This window comes from Rhipicephalus microplus, unplaced genomic scaffold, assembly GCF_043290135.1.
Source record: "Rhipicephalus microplus isolate Deutch F79 unplaced genomic scaffold, USDA_Rmic scaffold_638, whole genome shotgun sequence".
In the NCBI taxonomy this organism is placed as follows: Eukaryota; Metazoa; Arthropoda; class Arachnida; order Ixodida; family Ixodidae; genus Rhipicephalus; species Rhipicephalus microplus.
This window is the reverse complement of record NW_027465196.1, coordinates 22,501-36,296: the sequence shown is the minus strand read 5'-3', so window position 1 is coordinate 36,296 and position 13,796 is coordinate 22,501. Positions and strand designations below refer to the sequence as shown.

The 13,796-nt window shown below is 61.6% G+C and overlaps 2 non-coding genes across 2 annotated transcripts; both read right to left on the bottom strand.

Annotated features, from left to right (window-relative positions):
* Positions 1 to 1,159: 1,159 nt before the first annotated feature.
* LOC142795373 (5.8S ribosomal RNA) lies at positions 1,160 to 1,312 on the bottom strand. The gene has a single exon (XR_012892980.1). It is a non-coding gene; the product is annotated as a 5.8S ribosomal RNA (ribosomal RNA).
* A 1,719-nt stretch (positions 1,313 to 3,031) lies between these two features.
* Positions 3,032 to 4,843, bottom strand: LOC142795375 (small subunit ribosomal RNA). The gene has a single exon (XR_012892982.1). It is a non-coding gene; the product is annotated as a small subunit ribosomal RNA (ribosomal RNA).
* Between the last annotated feature and the right edge of the window lie 8,953 nt (positions 4,844 to 13,796).

Sequence of the window (13,796 nt, the reverse complement as noted above, 5' to 3'; positions counted from 1 at the left end):
GTCGACAGCGGATACATTCGCTTCCATCAACTTCCTGCACGACCGCGTGCGCTCGCCCTACCAAGTGCGCCCGCAACCCTGTACAGGGCCACTTCTTCACAAGGCTGGCAATCGGCTTCCCCGCTGCACGCGTGCGGCGCACAACCGGTGTGACGTGGAAGTGACGGGACACGTTCGTAAACCCATCGCGAACCGAGTACGACGCCCTACCAAGTGCGCCCGCAACCCTGTACAGGGTCACATCTTCACAAGGCTGGCAAGCGGCATTCCGCTGCGCGCGTGCGTCGTCCGAGCAGTTGCGTGATAAACGACCGTGTCGAAAGCCCAAACACCGCCGAGGCCAGTCGCCGCCGCCGCAAGGGCAGCCACGCAGCCTGGCGAGAGGCATCGTCTCGTGTAGCGTCGCCCCCCGCCCCAACTGGAGTGGCCCAGTTTTTTGAACGGGACGGGAACTGCGAAGCACTTAGACCGACGGCGGACTACGACGAGAACGCCTTAAGCTTCGCCAACGTTTCGCCAACTCGTGCGGGAGACTTTTTCCGCTTCGCGGCAAGTCGTCGCGCCGTGCTCTCCGCATCAACCGCGTACGCAGCGAACCGCAAACGTCGGGCGCAGCCTCCTCACCTCCCTGCGCTTTGCGCGCGAACGTTCCCTGTTCGCGCGGCAAAGCCTGGAGGAGGCACGGCCCCGCAGCGTGTTCGAGCGCCCGGTCTACGGGACACCCTGCTTACTTCGAGGGCAACAAGCGCAACGCAAGGCTGCGATCTCGCGCACTTTGCGCACGGCTGGAGAAGCTTTGCTGGCCGGCTTTCGCTCCTCGTGTTTACCGTGCGTTAAAGTTGCGCGTCCGTGGCTCTCGCAGCTCTTGCGCGCCCGGTCGCAGAGAGGAGTACGCAACCTCGACCGCACTTTCCCTGCAGGCTTCCTTCCGACTCGAAGTCCTGCGGCGGTCTCAACGAGGTGCCACATCCTCAATGCAGTCGGTCGCCCCCGTTTCGGTTGGGCTCTGGCACGACGGTCGCCACCGTCTCGCCCTTGAGTGGCCGCTGTTGGCGCTCGCTGTGAGGTGTTCAGCGTGCTGTCCGTGTTGCCGACGCGGTCAAAACGAGTCGACGGCTCACGTTCCCTTGTGCGCCGAAGGCTCTCTTGATATGTGATCCGACCCTCAGACAGACGAAGCCAAGGGAAGACCCAAGGCCGCAATGTGCGTTCAAAGAATCAGTGCTCAGTGTGTCCTGCAATTCACACCAAGTCTCGCAGCTGGCTGCGTTCTTCATCGACCCGAGAACCGAGTGATCCACCGCTTAGAGTCGTGAAAAAGTGTTTGTTCAATTCCGTACAGTCAAAACCAAACGTTTCTGGCACTCGGCCAAACAGTGGCCAAGAAGGGGCGCTTTTCAGCGCACGCTTGGACTCCAAAACTCTGCCGCGCCTTTTTCGGCTGCCGCAAATCGAGCAAACGGTGTGTTTCGGACGGCGTTTCGCTTTCGCTACTTGCGAGTGCTTTCGTGGTCCACCCCTCTATAAATACTCGGGAGGCGTCGAAGCCGGTTCTCCAAGCCGGACCCGTAGGTATCGTTGTGTGCTCGCTCTCATTGGCCCGCCTAACCAGAAAATGCCTGCGGTACACCCATTTGGATAAGAGTGCACGCAGATGCGGGCCTCGACGGCTACACATTTCCTCGGGCGGCCGCCTCCCGGCCTCCGTGGAGCGCGGGATGCACGGTCCCATCGACAAGCCTCTCCCGTTTTTACCGTGGCGTCGCGGTTCACCACGGCAGGCGGGTCGGTCTCCTCCGCATAAAAAGGGGGACCCCCGCTTTTTGTTCCACGAAATCGCACAAGCTTTTTTCGCATCCACGGTTTGCACCGCACACCAAAATGCCGATCCGGCTGCCTACTTTAGCCAACAGGTGGAGCCAGGCGCGCCGTACTTGCGCGGCACTTCCCACGTCCACCGAAGTCGGTGCCAAGGACCACTTTCGGCGCCGGAGCCGCGTACGAGCCTACTCGAGGCGGAAGAACGAAGCCAGCAAGGGCCTGGCCGCAAGTGCGTTCAATTGTCGGGACGTCCAAGTCCCTCGTTCTTCCGTGCTTCCTCTTTCGGCAAGTCGTTGCGGCACCTTCCCAAAGCGCGCAGACCCGCTAATCGCGACGAGCGCGACGTGGCCGTGCCGCCTTTCCCTCGGCAGCAAGCAAAACGCCTGGCAACGTCGACGCTCCCCTAACCGCGATCTCGCACCGTGTTTCGTGTGGCGAATTCAAAAGCCGGCCGGCGCTGCTGCAACCATTACGGTCGGTACGCATACGCCGCGGAGGGCGGGACGGTCATCGGAGCGTGCGGTTCCTCCATCGAGTACTGCGCACCTCGGCCGTCGCATCGCCGTGCCATGACCGGCCGCGCGTCAACGCGAACCGGTGCCAGCGAGATCCCTCGCCTGCAAGAACCGACCGGCAGCCTCCGTCACCCGAGGACGCGGAGGCGCTTGCCGCGGACGGCGGGACGGTATGCACTGGTGCACAGCGGACCCGTCACATCGCCAGTTCCTTGACCGACCGCCGACGCTTGTGCCGTTCCTCTCGTACTTGGCAGTCGCCGCGCGATTGTCGGGTCTCGTTCTTGCACGCTCGAACGGTCGGGAGGGCACTCGGCTGGCGTTTCGGGAACGCGCAGCCTCGCCTTCTACCGACGTAACCACGACTCGCCGTTCGCGCTCCGCCGCTCCTGTTTACAGTACTAGGCGGTCCCGCAGCGGTCGGGTCGCGCATTTCGAGCGCTTCGAGCCACGGTGCAGTGGCGGGTCGAAAGCCGACCTATGAGTGCGTTGCGCCGTTTGTACCCGCGTCCGCCACCTGGCCGACCGTCCAAGGTCGCGGTGTTGGCGTCCGCTGGGCGCAACAATTTGTCACGGGGTGCCGCTCCACATTCAGGCAGCCCCGTGGGGAAAAGCCGACCCCGCGTCCAAACGGGGTCAGCGGCAGAAAGTGTCGGGCGCAGACGCAGCTGAGGCGCTCACCCTTCACAATCCGTTAATGATCCTTCCGCAGGTTCACCTACGGAAACCTTGTTACGACTTTTACTTCCTCTAAATGATCAAGTTTGGTCATCTTTCCAACAGACCGGCGCAACCGAAGGCCGCGCCGGACATCGGTCCGAAGACCTCACTAAATCATTCAATCGGTAGTAGCGACGGGCGGTGTGTACAAAGGGCAGGGACGTAATCAACGCGAGCTTATGACTCGCGCTTACTGGAATTCCTCGTTCAAGGGAACAATTGCAAGCCCCTATCCCAATCACGAAAGAAGTTCCACGGGTTACCCAGTCTTTTCAGACAGGGATAAAGACACCGCTGCTTCCTTCAGTGTAGCGCGCGTGCGGCCCCGGACATCTAAGGGCATCACAGACCTGTTATTGCTCTGTTTCGTGCGGCTAGGAGCCGCTTGTCCCTCTAAGAAGGTTGTAAGGTGCTGGGAACCCCGCACCTATTTAATAGGCTAGAGTCTCGTTCGTTATCGGAATTAACCAGACAAATCGCTCCACCAACTAAGAACGGCCATGCACCACCATCCACCGAATCAAGAAAGAGCTCTCAATCTGTCAATCCTCCCAGTGTCCGGGCCGGGTAAGTTTTCCCGTGTTGAGTCAAATTAAGCCGCAGGCTCCACTCCTGGTGGTGCCCTTCCGTCAATTCCTTTAAGTTTCAGCTTTGCAACCATACTTCCCCCGGAACCCAAATACTTTGGTTTCCCGGAAGCTGCCCGCCGAGTCATTTGAGTAACTCAGGCGGATCGCTGGTTGGCATCGTTTATGGTCAGAACTAGGGCGGTATCTGATCGCCTTCGAACCTCTGACTTTCGTTCTTGATCAATGAAAACATTCTTGGCAAATGCTTTCGCAGTAGTTCGTCTTGCGACGGTCCAAGAATTTCACCTCTAGCGCCGCAATACGAATGCCCCCGTCCGTCCCTCTTAATCATTACCTCGTATTCCAAAAACCAACAGAACAGAAACGAGGTCTTGTTCTATTATTCCATGCAAGTTTATTCAGGCGACTCGCCTGCGTTGAGCACTCTAATTTTTTCAAAGTAAAAGCACCGGCCATCTCGAGGCACACAATGAAGTGCACCAAGAAAGAACCGGCATGATGTTCAGTCCGAGCCGTCGCATCGGGTAGATGCACTACTCGTCTGGAACTGAGATCCAACTACGAGCTTTTTAACCGCAGCAGCTTTAGTATACGCTATTGGAGCTGGAATTACCGCGGCTGCTGGCACCAGACTTGCCCTCCAATTGATCCTCGTTAAAGGATTTAGAGTGTACTCATTTCAATTACGGGGCCTCAAAAGAGTCCCGTATTGTTATTTTTCGTCACTACCTCCCCGTGCCGGGAGTGGGTAATTTGCGCGCCTGCTGCCTTCCTTGGATGTGGTAGCCGTTTCTCAGGCTCCCTCTCCGGAATCGAACCCTGATTCTCCGTTACCCGTAACAACCATGGTAAGCAAGTAACCTACCATCGAAAGTTGATAAGGCAGACACTTGAAAGAAACGTCGCCGGCTCGTGGCCATGCGATCAGCACAAAGTTATCCAGAGTCACCACACAATACGGGCCGAAACCCGATCGATCTTGGTCTAATAAAAGCACCCGTTACCCAAAGGGCTCCAGGCTCACTGCATGTATTAGCTCTAGAATTGCCACAGTTATCCAAGTAGGAAGAAACGATCTAAGGAACCATAACTGATTTAATGAGCCATTCGCGGTTTCGCCTTATTTCGCATGTACTTAGACATGCATGGCTTAATCTTTGAGACAAGCATATGATTACTGGCAGGATCAACCAGGTAATCGTTCGACTGCGCGTCCGTCCTCGCCTTCGGCGGGCCGGACGCAGTCTGTGTGCGGCGGAGGCCACCTTCAGGCGCCCCAACACGCTTATTTTGCACTCCGAGATGACGGCGTTCGAGCTCGCTACGGCACAACCTTCCCGAAAGACGAGTGGGAGCCGTGCGGCAAGAAGCACGTTCATGCTCGCTCTTTTTCGTTGCATCGACTCGGTCGCGCCGTGCGGGTTGCCCAAGCCCGCTGCACTGTCGGTGGACCGGCCGGAACTAGCAACGGAGCCGAGACTGCAAAGCCGCCAGACGACGGGTCACGCCCGCGTCTTCGGCGCTTTCGCATCTGAATCGCCCGAGGACGACACGGAACACACCTCGATATCGTGGTAAAACGGCACCGTCCGACAACCAGCCCCTAACGCATCAAGCGGATGAGGCTGCAGACGACTGCCGTGGATTCCCCTGGAGCAGACCCGAGGACACGCTTGACGAGGCCGAAGCCCGCCGCATATCAGACACCCGGTCGCTTTCGCGTACGCCGCTCACGAGAACCCCCACATAATAGCAGCGATAAGTACCCAGACCTCCTTGGGCACTAATACGAGCGTACTCGAGAAAATTTCACCGCGGGTGTGCCCCGAAACGTGTGGCACGTTGAGCGTGCCACAAGTCTACGTCGCTCTCAAACCCGCCGAGGTCGTAGAATTTGCGACCCTACTCACGAAATTCCCACCGAGGATACGGCCGCAAACGTACCGCACCTTGGGTAGGCCACGAGTTTGTGCAACACTACGCTGACGGCACAGCACCGAGGTCGTGCGCGCACGCACGGGAAAATTCCGCCGCGGTTTCTGCCGAAAACGTGAGGCACCACGACTCTCCGCAAGTTCGCGTCGACTGCGAAAGACCGAAGTCGTGAACGACGTGTCCGCTACTCGCCGCCGACACGCTGGACACCAAACGTACAACGACTCGACGGCGTCGTAGAGGCCCACGACGCGGTTTTCCTTAACGACGTCTCGGCGTGGCACCGACAGGTTAGAACGGCCGACCAACGTTCCCTGTCCGCCGTTCGGCTCAGTCGAAGGGCTCGGCGACTTCGGCAACGCTGCGAAGCCGCACGGTGACGCACGCCATGTCCCCATTTTTTTTTTTTTTTTCTTTCTGCGTCTGCCGGGGTGCCCCTATAATAGCAGCGATAAGCACCCAGACCGCCGTGGGTCGCTCGCCCCGGCTGACGTGGTTTTTCGTACTCCTGCGGCGGTCGCCGTCAAGCACGTCCAAATACGCTACTTTCGTGGGCGCATTCACGCTCTTTCGCTTCGCCGGAGTGCCAGCACTCACTCTGCCAAAAACGGCGAACATCCGAGCGGCGGTTCCCACTTTTGCGTCGGCGTCGCAAACCCCGCCCCGGCAGACGAGGTTTGCCGTACTCGTGCGACGGTGGCCGGCGGGCACGTCGAAAGACGCCGATATCGTGCGCGAATTGGCGCACCTTGGCTTCACCGGAGTGCCGCCACTGACTCCTCCAAAAACGGCGAAGATCCGAGCGGCGCTTCCCACTTTCGCATCGGCGTCCCGAACTCCGCCCCGGCTGACGCGGTTTACCGTACTCGTGCGACGGTCGCCGGCGAGCACGTGGAAAGACGCCGATATCGTGCCCGAATCGGCTCCGTTCGGCTTCGCCGGAGTGCCAGCACTGGCTCGGCGAAAGACGACGAACATCCGAGCGACGGTTCTCACTATTGCGTACGCGTCGCAAACCCCGCCCCGGCAGACGCACTTTGCCGTACTCGTGCGACGGTCGCCGGCGAGCACGTAGAAAGACGCCGATATCGTGCCGGAATCGGCCCCGTTTGGCTTCGCCGGAGTGCCAGCACTCACTCGGCCACAAACGGCGAACATCCGAGCGGCGGTTCCCACTTAGCCGTCGGCGTCCCGAACTCCGCCCCGGCAGACGCGGTTGCCGAGCTCGTGCGACTAGCGACCGCGAAGCCGTCTCGCGACGCCGCTTTCGTGCGCGGCTCCCACTGCGACCTGGGTCACCCGAGGTCGACGAGCAAGAAAGAATGTCGAAAAAAAATTTTTTTTTTTTTTGCGTCTGCCGGGGTGCCCCTATAATAGCAGCGATAAGCACCCAGACCGCCATGGGTCGCTCGCCCCGGCTGACGTGGTTTTTCGTTTTCCTGCGGTGGTCGTCGTCAAGCACGTCCAAACACGCCACTTTCGTGGGCGCATTCGCGCTCTTTCGCTTCGCCGGAGTGCCAGCACTCACTCTGCCAAAAACGGCGAACATCCTAGTGGCGGTTCCCACTTTTGCGTCGGCGTCGCCAACCCCGCCCCGGCATACGCGGTTTGCCGTACTCGTGCGGCGGTGGCCGGCGGGCACGTCGAAAGACACCGATATCGTGCGCGAGTCGATGCTTCTTGGTCTCGCAGGAGGGCCGCCACTCACTCCTGCAAAAACGGCGAAGATCCGAGCGGCGCTTCCCACTTTTTCGTCGGCATCGCAAACCTCGCCCCGGCAGACGCGCTTTGCCGTACTCGTGCGACGGTCGCCGGCGAGCACGTCGAAATACGCCGATATCGTGCCCGAATCGGCCCCGTTTCGCTTCGCCGGAGTGCCAGCACTCACTCGGCCAAAAACGGCGAACATCCGAGCAGCGGTACCCACTTAGCCGTCGGCATCCCGAACTCCGCGCCGGCTGACGCGGTTGCCGAGCTCGTGCGACTAGCGACCGCGAACGCGTCTCGCGACGCCGCTTTCGTGCGCGGCTCCCATTGCGACCTGGGTTACCCGAGCTCGACCAGCAAAAAAGAAGGTCGAAAAAAAATTTTTTTTTTCTGCGTCTGCCGGGGTGCCCCTATAATAGCAGCGATAAGCACCCAGACCGCCGTGGGTCGCTCGCCCCGGCTGACGTGGTTTTTCGTACTCCTGCAGCGGTCGCCGTCAAGCACGTCCAAATACGCCACTTTCGTGGGCGCTTTCGCGCTCTTTCGCGTCGCCGGTGTGCCAGCACTCACTCTGCCAAAAACGGCGAACATCCTAGTGGCGGTTCCCACTTTTGCGTCGGCGTCGCCAACCCCGCCCCGGCATACGCGGTTTGCCGTACTCGTGCGGCGGTGGCCGGCGGGCACGTCGAAAGACACCGATATCGTGCGCGAGTCGATGCTTCTTGGTCTCGCAGGAGGGCCGCCACTCACTCCTGCAAAAACGGCGAAGATCCGAGCGGCGCTTCCCACTTTTTCGTCGGCATCGCAAACCTCGCCCCGGCAGACGCGCTTTGCCGTACTCGTGCGACGGTCGCCGGCGAGCACGTCGAAATACGCCGATATCGTGCCCGAATCGGCCCCGTTTCGCTTCGCCGGAGTGCCAGCACTCACTCGGCCAAAAACGGCGAACATCCGAGCAGCGGTACCCACTTAGCCGTCGGCATCCCGAACTCCGCGCCGGCTGACGCGGTTGCCGAGCTCGTGCGACTAGCGACCGCGAACGCGTCTCGCGACGCCGCTTTCGTGCGCGGCTCCCATTGCGACCTGGGTTACCCGAGCTCGACCAGCAAAAAAGAAGGTCGAAAAAAAATTTTTTTTTTCTGCGTCTGCCGGGGTGCCCCTATAATAGCAGCGATAAGCACCCAGACCGCCGTGGGTCGCTCGCCCCGGCTGACGTGGTTTTTCGTACTCCTGCAGCGGTCGCCGTCAAGCACGTCCAAATACGCCACTTTCGTGGGCGCTTTCGCGCTCTTTCGCGTCGCCGGTGTGCCAGCACTCACTCTGCCAAAAACGGCCAACATCCGAGCGGCGGTTCCCACTTTTGCGTCGGCGTCGTAAACCCCGCCCCGGCAGACGCGGTTTGCCCTACTCGTTCGACGGTCGCCGGCGAGCGCGTCGAAAGACGCCGATATCGTGCGCTAATTGGCGCTCCTTGGCTTCTCCGGAGTGCCGCCACTCACTCCTCCAAAAACGGCGAAGATCCGAGCGGCGTTCTCCACTTTCGCATCGGCGTCCCGAACTCCGCCCGGGCTGACGCGGTTTACCGTACTCGTGCGACGGTCGCCGCCGGGCACGTCGAAAGACGCCGATATCGTGCCGTAATCGGCCCCGTTTGGCTTCGCCCGAGTGCCAGCACTCACTCGGCCAAAAACGGCGAACATCCGAGCAGCGTTTCCCACTTTCGCATCGGCGTCCCGAAGCCCGCCCCGGCAGACGCGGTTTGCCCTACTCGAGCGACGGTCGCCGGCGATCACGTCGAAAGGCGCCGAATTCGTGCACGAATCGATGCTTCTTGGTCTCGCAGGAGGGCCGCCACTCACTCCTGCAAAAACGGCGAAGATCCGAGTTGCGCTTCCCACTTTTTCGTCGGCGTCCCGAACTACGCCCCGGCTGACGCGGTTTACCGTACTCGTGCGACGGTCGCCGGCGGGCACTTCAAAATACGCCGATTTCGTGGGCGCATTCACGCTGTTTCGCTTCCCCGGAGTGCCAACACTCACTCTGCCGAAAGCGGCGATCATCCGAGCGGCGGTTCCCACTTTTGCGTCGGCTTCGCAAACGGCGCCCCGGCAGACGCGCTCGTGCGACGTACTCGTGCGACGGTCGCCGGCGAGCACGTCGAAAGACGCCGATATCGTGCTCGAATCGACCCCGTTTCGCTTCGCCGGAGTGCTGCCAGTCACGGCGCAGAGAACGGCGAACAAGTGTTTTTTTTTTTTTTTCCTAGAATTTGTGTTATAGAAGGCACATTTGATATCGGACGATAATTTTCAACTTTATCACGCGCACCGATTTTCGTGTAGAGGTTTGCAAGTTTATGGGAATTTCTCCACTTGGAATAATGCGATTTAGTAGTACTACGAGAACTTCATGGATGTACTCAAGGGTACGGGGCAAGTCAGTTACGTCAACACCTGCAGATTTTTTACACTTCAAACTGAAAATTGTTGGTTGTGAGTCCTCGTGTGATATTAAAGGCCGATTCGCTAACACATAGAACAAAGAAAGAAAGGAAGAAAAAACGCCCGCGCTCGCTCAAGAAACCTGGGTTCGCAACAAGTGGCAACAACAAGCAACCGAGCGAGTGCGCCAAAACCCGTGGCGGCCGAACAAACGCGAAGTCCCAACCGCGTCAGCCGGGGCGGCACGGGACAGGAAAAATCACTTCAGCCGGGGCGGCGGGGCACCGAATAAACCTCGTCACCTCGTCGCAGGATAAAAGAGGAAACAAAAAGTCTAAACAGCGTCTGCTGGAGCGAATGCGTAATAAAACAACAACAACAACAAAAAAAAAACACCCGCGCTCAAGAAGTCTGCAATCCTCACAAAAGGCGACTGTGACCGAGCAGCGTCAGCCGGGGCCGTGCGGAAACGGAAAAACCGCGACTACCGGGGCGTCGAGGCACCGAAAAATCCACTTCAGCCGCGGCGAAAAAAAAAACAAAAAGAAAGACGGAGGGGGGGGGGGGAACCACGTCTGCCGGGGCGAAGGAAAAAAAAAAACGCGTCTGCCGGGGCGAGCCCGGGTGCGGCACCACCGGGAAAACTGTGGCAAACAGACATGGCGATCGAGTGAGTGGGCCGCCAGCCAGGCTCAGCCAAAAAGTGCAAAGTCCGAACTGCGTCAGCCGGGGCGGCAAAAACCGCGTCAGCCGGGGCGGCGCAAAAAACCGCGTCTGCCGGGGCGGCACGAAACCGCGTCAGCCGGGGCGGGGCGAAAACTGCGTCAGCCGGGGCGAAAAGAAAAAAAAAAAACGCGTCTGCCGGGGCAAGCCCGGGTGCGGCACCACCGGGAAAACTGTGGCAAACAGACATGGCGATCGAGTGAGTGGGCCGCCAGCCAGGCACAGCCGAAAAGTGCAAAGTCCGAACCGTGTCAGCCGGGGCGACGCAAAAACCGCGTCAGCCGGGGCGGCGCGAAAACCGCGTCAGCCGGGGCGGCACGAAACCGCGTCAGCCGGGGCGGCGCGAAAACTGCGTCAGCCGGGGCGGCGCGAAAACCTCGTCAGCCGGGGCGAGCGAAAAGGGGGGGGGGGGAACCACGTCTGCCGGGGCGAAAGAAAAAAAAACGCGTCTGCCGGGGCGAGCCCGGGTGCGGCACCACCGGGAAGACTGTGGCAAACAGACATGGCGATCGAGTGAGTGGGCCGCCAGCCAGGCTCAGCCCAAAAAGTGCCAAGTCCGAACTGCGTCAGCCGGGGCGGCAAAAACCGCGTCAGCCGGGGCGGCGCGAAAACCGCGTCTGCCGGGGCGGCGCGAAAACTGCGTCTGCCGGGGCGAGCCCGGGTGCGGCACCACCGGGAAAACTGTGGCAAACAGACATGGCGATCGAGTGAGTGGGCCGCCAGCCAGGCACAGCCGAAAAGTGCTAAGTCCGAACTGCGTCTGCCGGGGCGGCACGAAACCGCGTCAGCCGGGGCGGCGCGAAAACCGCGTCTGCCGGGGCGGCACGAAACCGCGTCAGCCGGGGCGGCGCGAAAACTGCGTCAGCCGGGGCGAGCCCGGGTGCGGCACCACCGGGAAAACTGTGGCAAACAGACATGGCGATCGAGTGAGTGGGCCGCCAGCCAGGCACAGCCGAAAAGTGCTAAGTCCGAACTGCGTCTGCCGGGGCGGCACGAAACCGCGTCAGCCGGGGCGGCGCGAAAACCGCGTCTGCCGGGGCGGCACGAAACCGCGTCAGCCGGGGCGGCGCGAAAACTGCGTCAGCCGGGGCGAGCCCGGGTGCGGCACCACCGGGAAAACTGTGGCAAACAGACATGGCGATCGAGTGAGTGGGCCGCCAGCCAGGCACAGCCGAAAAGTGCTAAGTCCGAACTGCGTCAGCCGGGGCGGCAAAAACCGCGTCAGCCGGGGCGGCGCAAAAAACCGCGTCTGCCGGGGCGGCACGAAACCGCGTCAGCCGGGGCGGCGCGAAAACTGCGTCAGCCGGGGCGAAAGAAAAAAAAAAAAACGCGTCTGCCGGGGCGAGCCCGGGTGCGGCACCACCGGGAAAACTGTGGCAAACAGACATGGCGATCGAGTGAGTGGGCCGCCAGCCAGGCACAGCCGAAAAGTGCTAAGTCCGAACTGCGTCTGCCGGGGCGGCACGAAACCGCGTCAGCCGGGGCGGCGCGAAAACCGCGTCTGCCGGGGCGGCACGAAACCGCGTCAGCCGGGGCGGCGCGAAAACTGCGTCAGCCGGGGCGAGCCCGGGTGCGGCACCACCGGGAAAACTGTGGCAAACAGACATGGCGATCGAGTGAGTGGGCCGCCAGCCAGGCACAGCCGAAAAGTGCTAAGTCCGAACTGCGTCTGCCGGGGCGGCACGAAACCGCGTCAGCCGGGGCGGCGCGAAAACCGCGTCTGCCGGGGCGGCACGAAACCGCGTCAGCCGGGGCGGCGCGAAAACTGCGTCAGCCGGGGCGAGCCCGGGTGCGGCACCACCGGGAAAACTGTGGCAAACAGACATGGCGATCGAGTGAGTGGGCCGCCAGCCAGGCACAGCCGAAAAGTGCAAAGTCCGAACCGTGTCAGCCGGGGCGACGCAAAAACCGCGTCAGCCGGGGCGGCGCGAAAACCGCGTCAGCCGGGGCGGCACGAAACCGCGTCAGCCGGGGCGGCGCGAAAACTGCGTCAGCCGGGGCGGCGCGAAAACCTCGTCAGCCGGGGCGAGCGAAAAGGGGGGGGGGGAACCACGTCTGCCGGGGCGAAAGAAAAAAAAAACGCGTCTGCCGGGGCGAGCCCGGGTGCGGCACCACCGGGAAGACTGTGGCAAACAGACATGGCGATCGAGTGAGTGGGCCGCCAGCCAGGCTCAGCCCAAAAAGTGCCAAGTCCGAACTGCGTCAGCCGGGGCGGCAAAAACCGCGTCAGCCGGGGCGGCGCGAAAACCGCGTCTGCCGGGGCGGCGCGAAAACTGCGTCAGCCGGGGCGAGCCCGGGTGCGGCACCACCGGGAAAACTGTGGCTAACAGACATGGCGATCGAGTGAGTGGGCCACCAGCCAGGCTCAGCCAAAAAGTGCCAAGTCCGAACTGCGTCAGCCGGGGCGGCAAAAACCGCGTCAGCCGGGGCGGTGCAAAAAAACCGCGTCTGCCGGGGCGGCACGAAACCGCGTCAGCCGGGGCGGCGCGAAAACTGCGTCAGCCGGGGCGAAAGAAAAAAAAAAACGCGTCTGCCGGGGCGAGCCCGGGTGCGGCACCACCGGGAAAACTGTGGCAAACAGACATGGCGATCGAGTGAGTGGGCCGCCAGCCAGGCACAGCCGAAAAGTGCTAAGTCCGAACTGCGTCTGCCGGGGCGGCACGAAACCGCGTCAGCCGGGGCGGCGCGAAAACCGCGTCTGCCGGGGCGGCACGAAACCGCGTCAGCCGGGGCGGCGCGAAAACTGCGTCAGCCGGGGCGAGCCCGGGTGCGGCACCACCGGGAAAACTGTGGCAAACAGACATGGCGATCGAGTGAGTGGGCCGCCAGCCAGGCACAGCCGAAAAGTGCTAAGTCCGAACTGCGTCTGCCGGGGCGGCACGAAACCGCGTCAGCCGGGGCGGCGCGAAAACCGCGTCTGCCGGGGCGGCACGAAACCGCGTCAGCCGGGGCGGCGCGAAAACTGCGTCAGCCGGGGCGAGCCCGGGTGCGGCACCACCGGGAAAACTGTGGCAAACAGACATGGCGATCGAGTGAGTGGGCCGCCAGCCAGGCACAGCCGAAAAGTGCTAAGTCCGAACTGCGTCAGCCGGGGCGGCAAAAACCGCGTCAGCCGGGGCGGCGCAAAAAACCGCGTCTGCCGGGGCGGCACGAAACCGCGTCAGCCGGGGCGGCGCGAAAACTGCGTCAGCCGGGGCGAAAGAAAAAAAAAAAACGCGTCTGCCGGGGCGAGCCCGGGTGCGGCACCACCGGGAAAACTGTGGCAAACAGACATGGCGATCGAGTGAGTGGGCCGCCAGCCAGGCACAGCCGAAAAGTGCTAAGTCCGAACTGCGTCTGCCGGG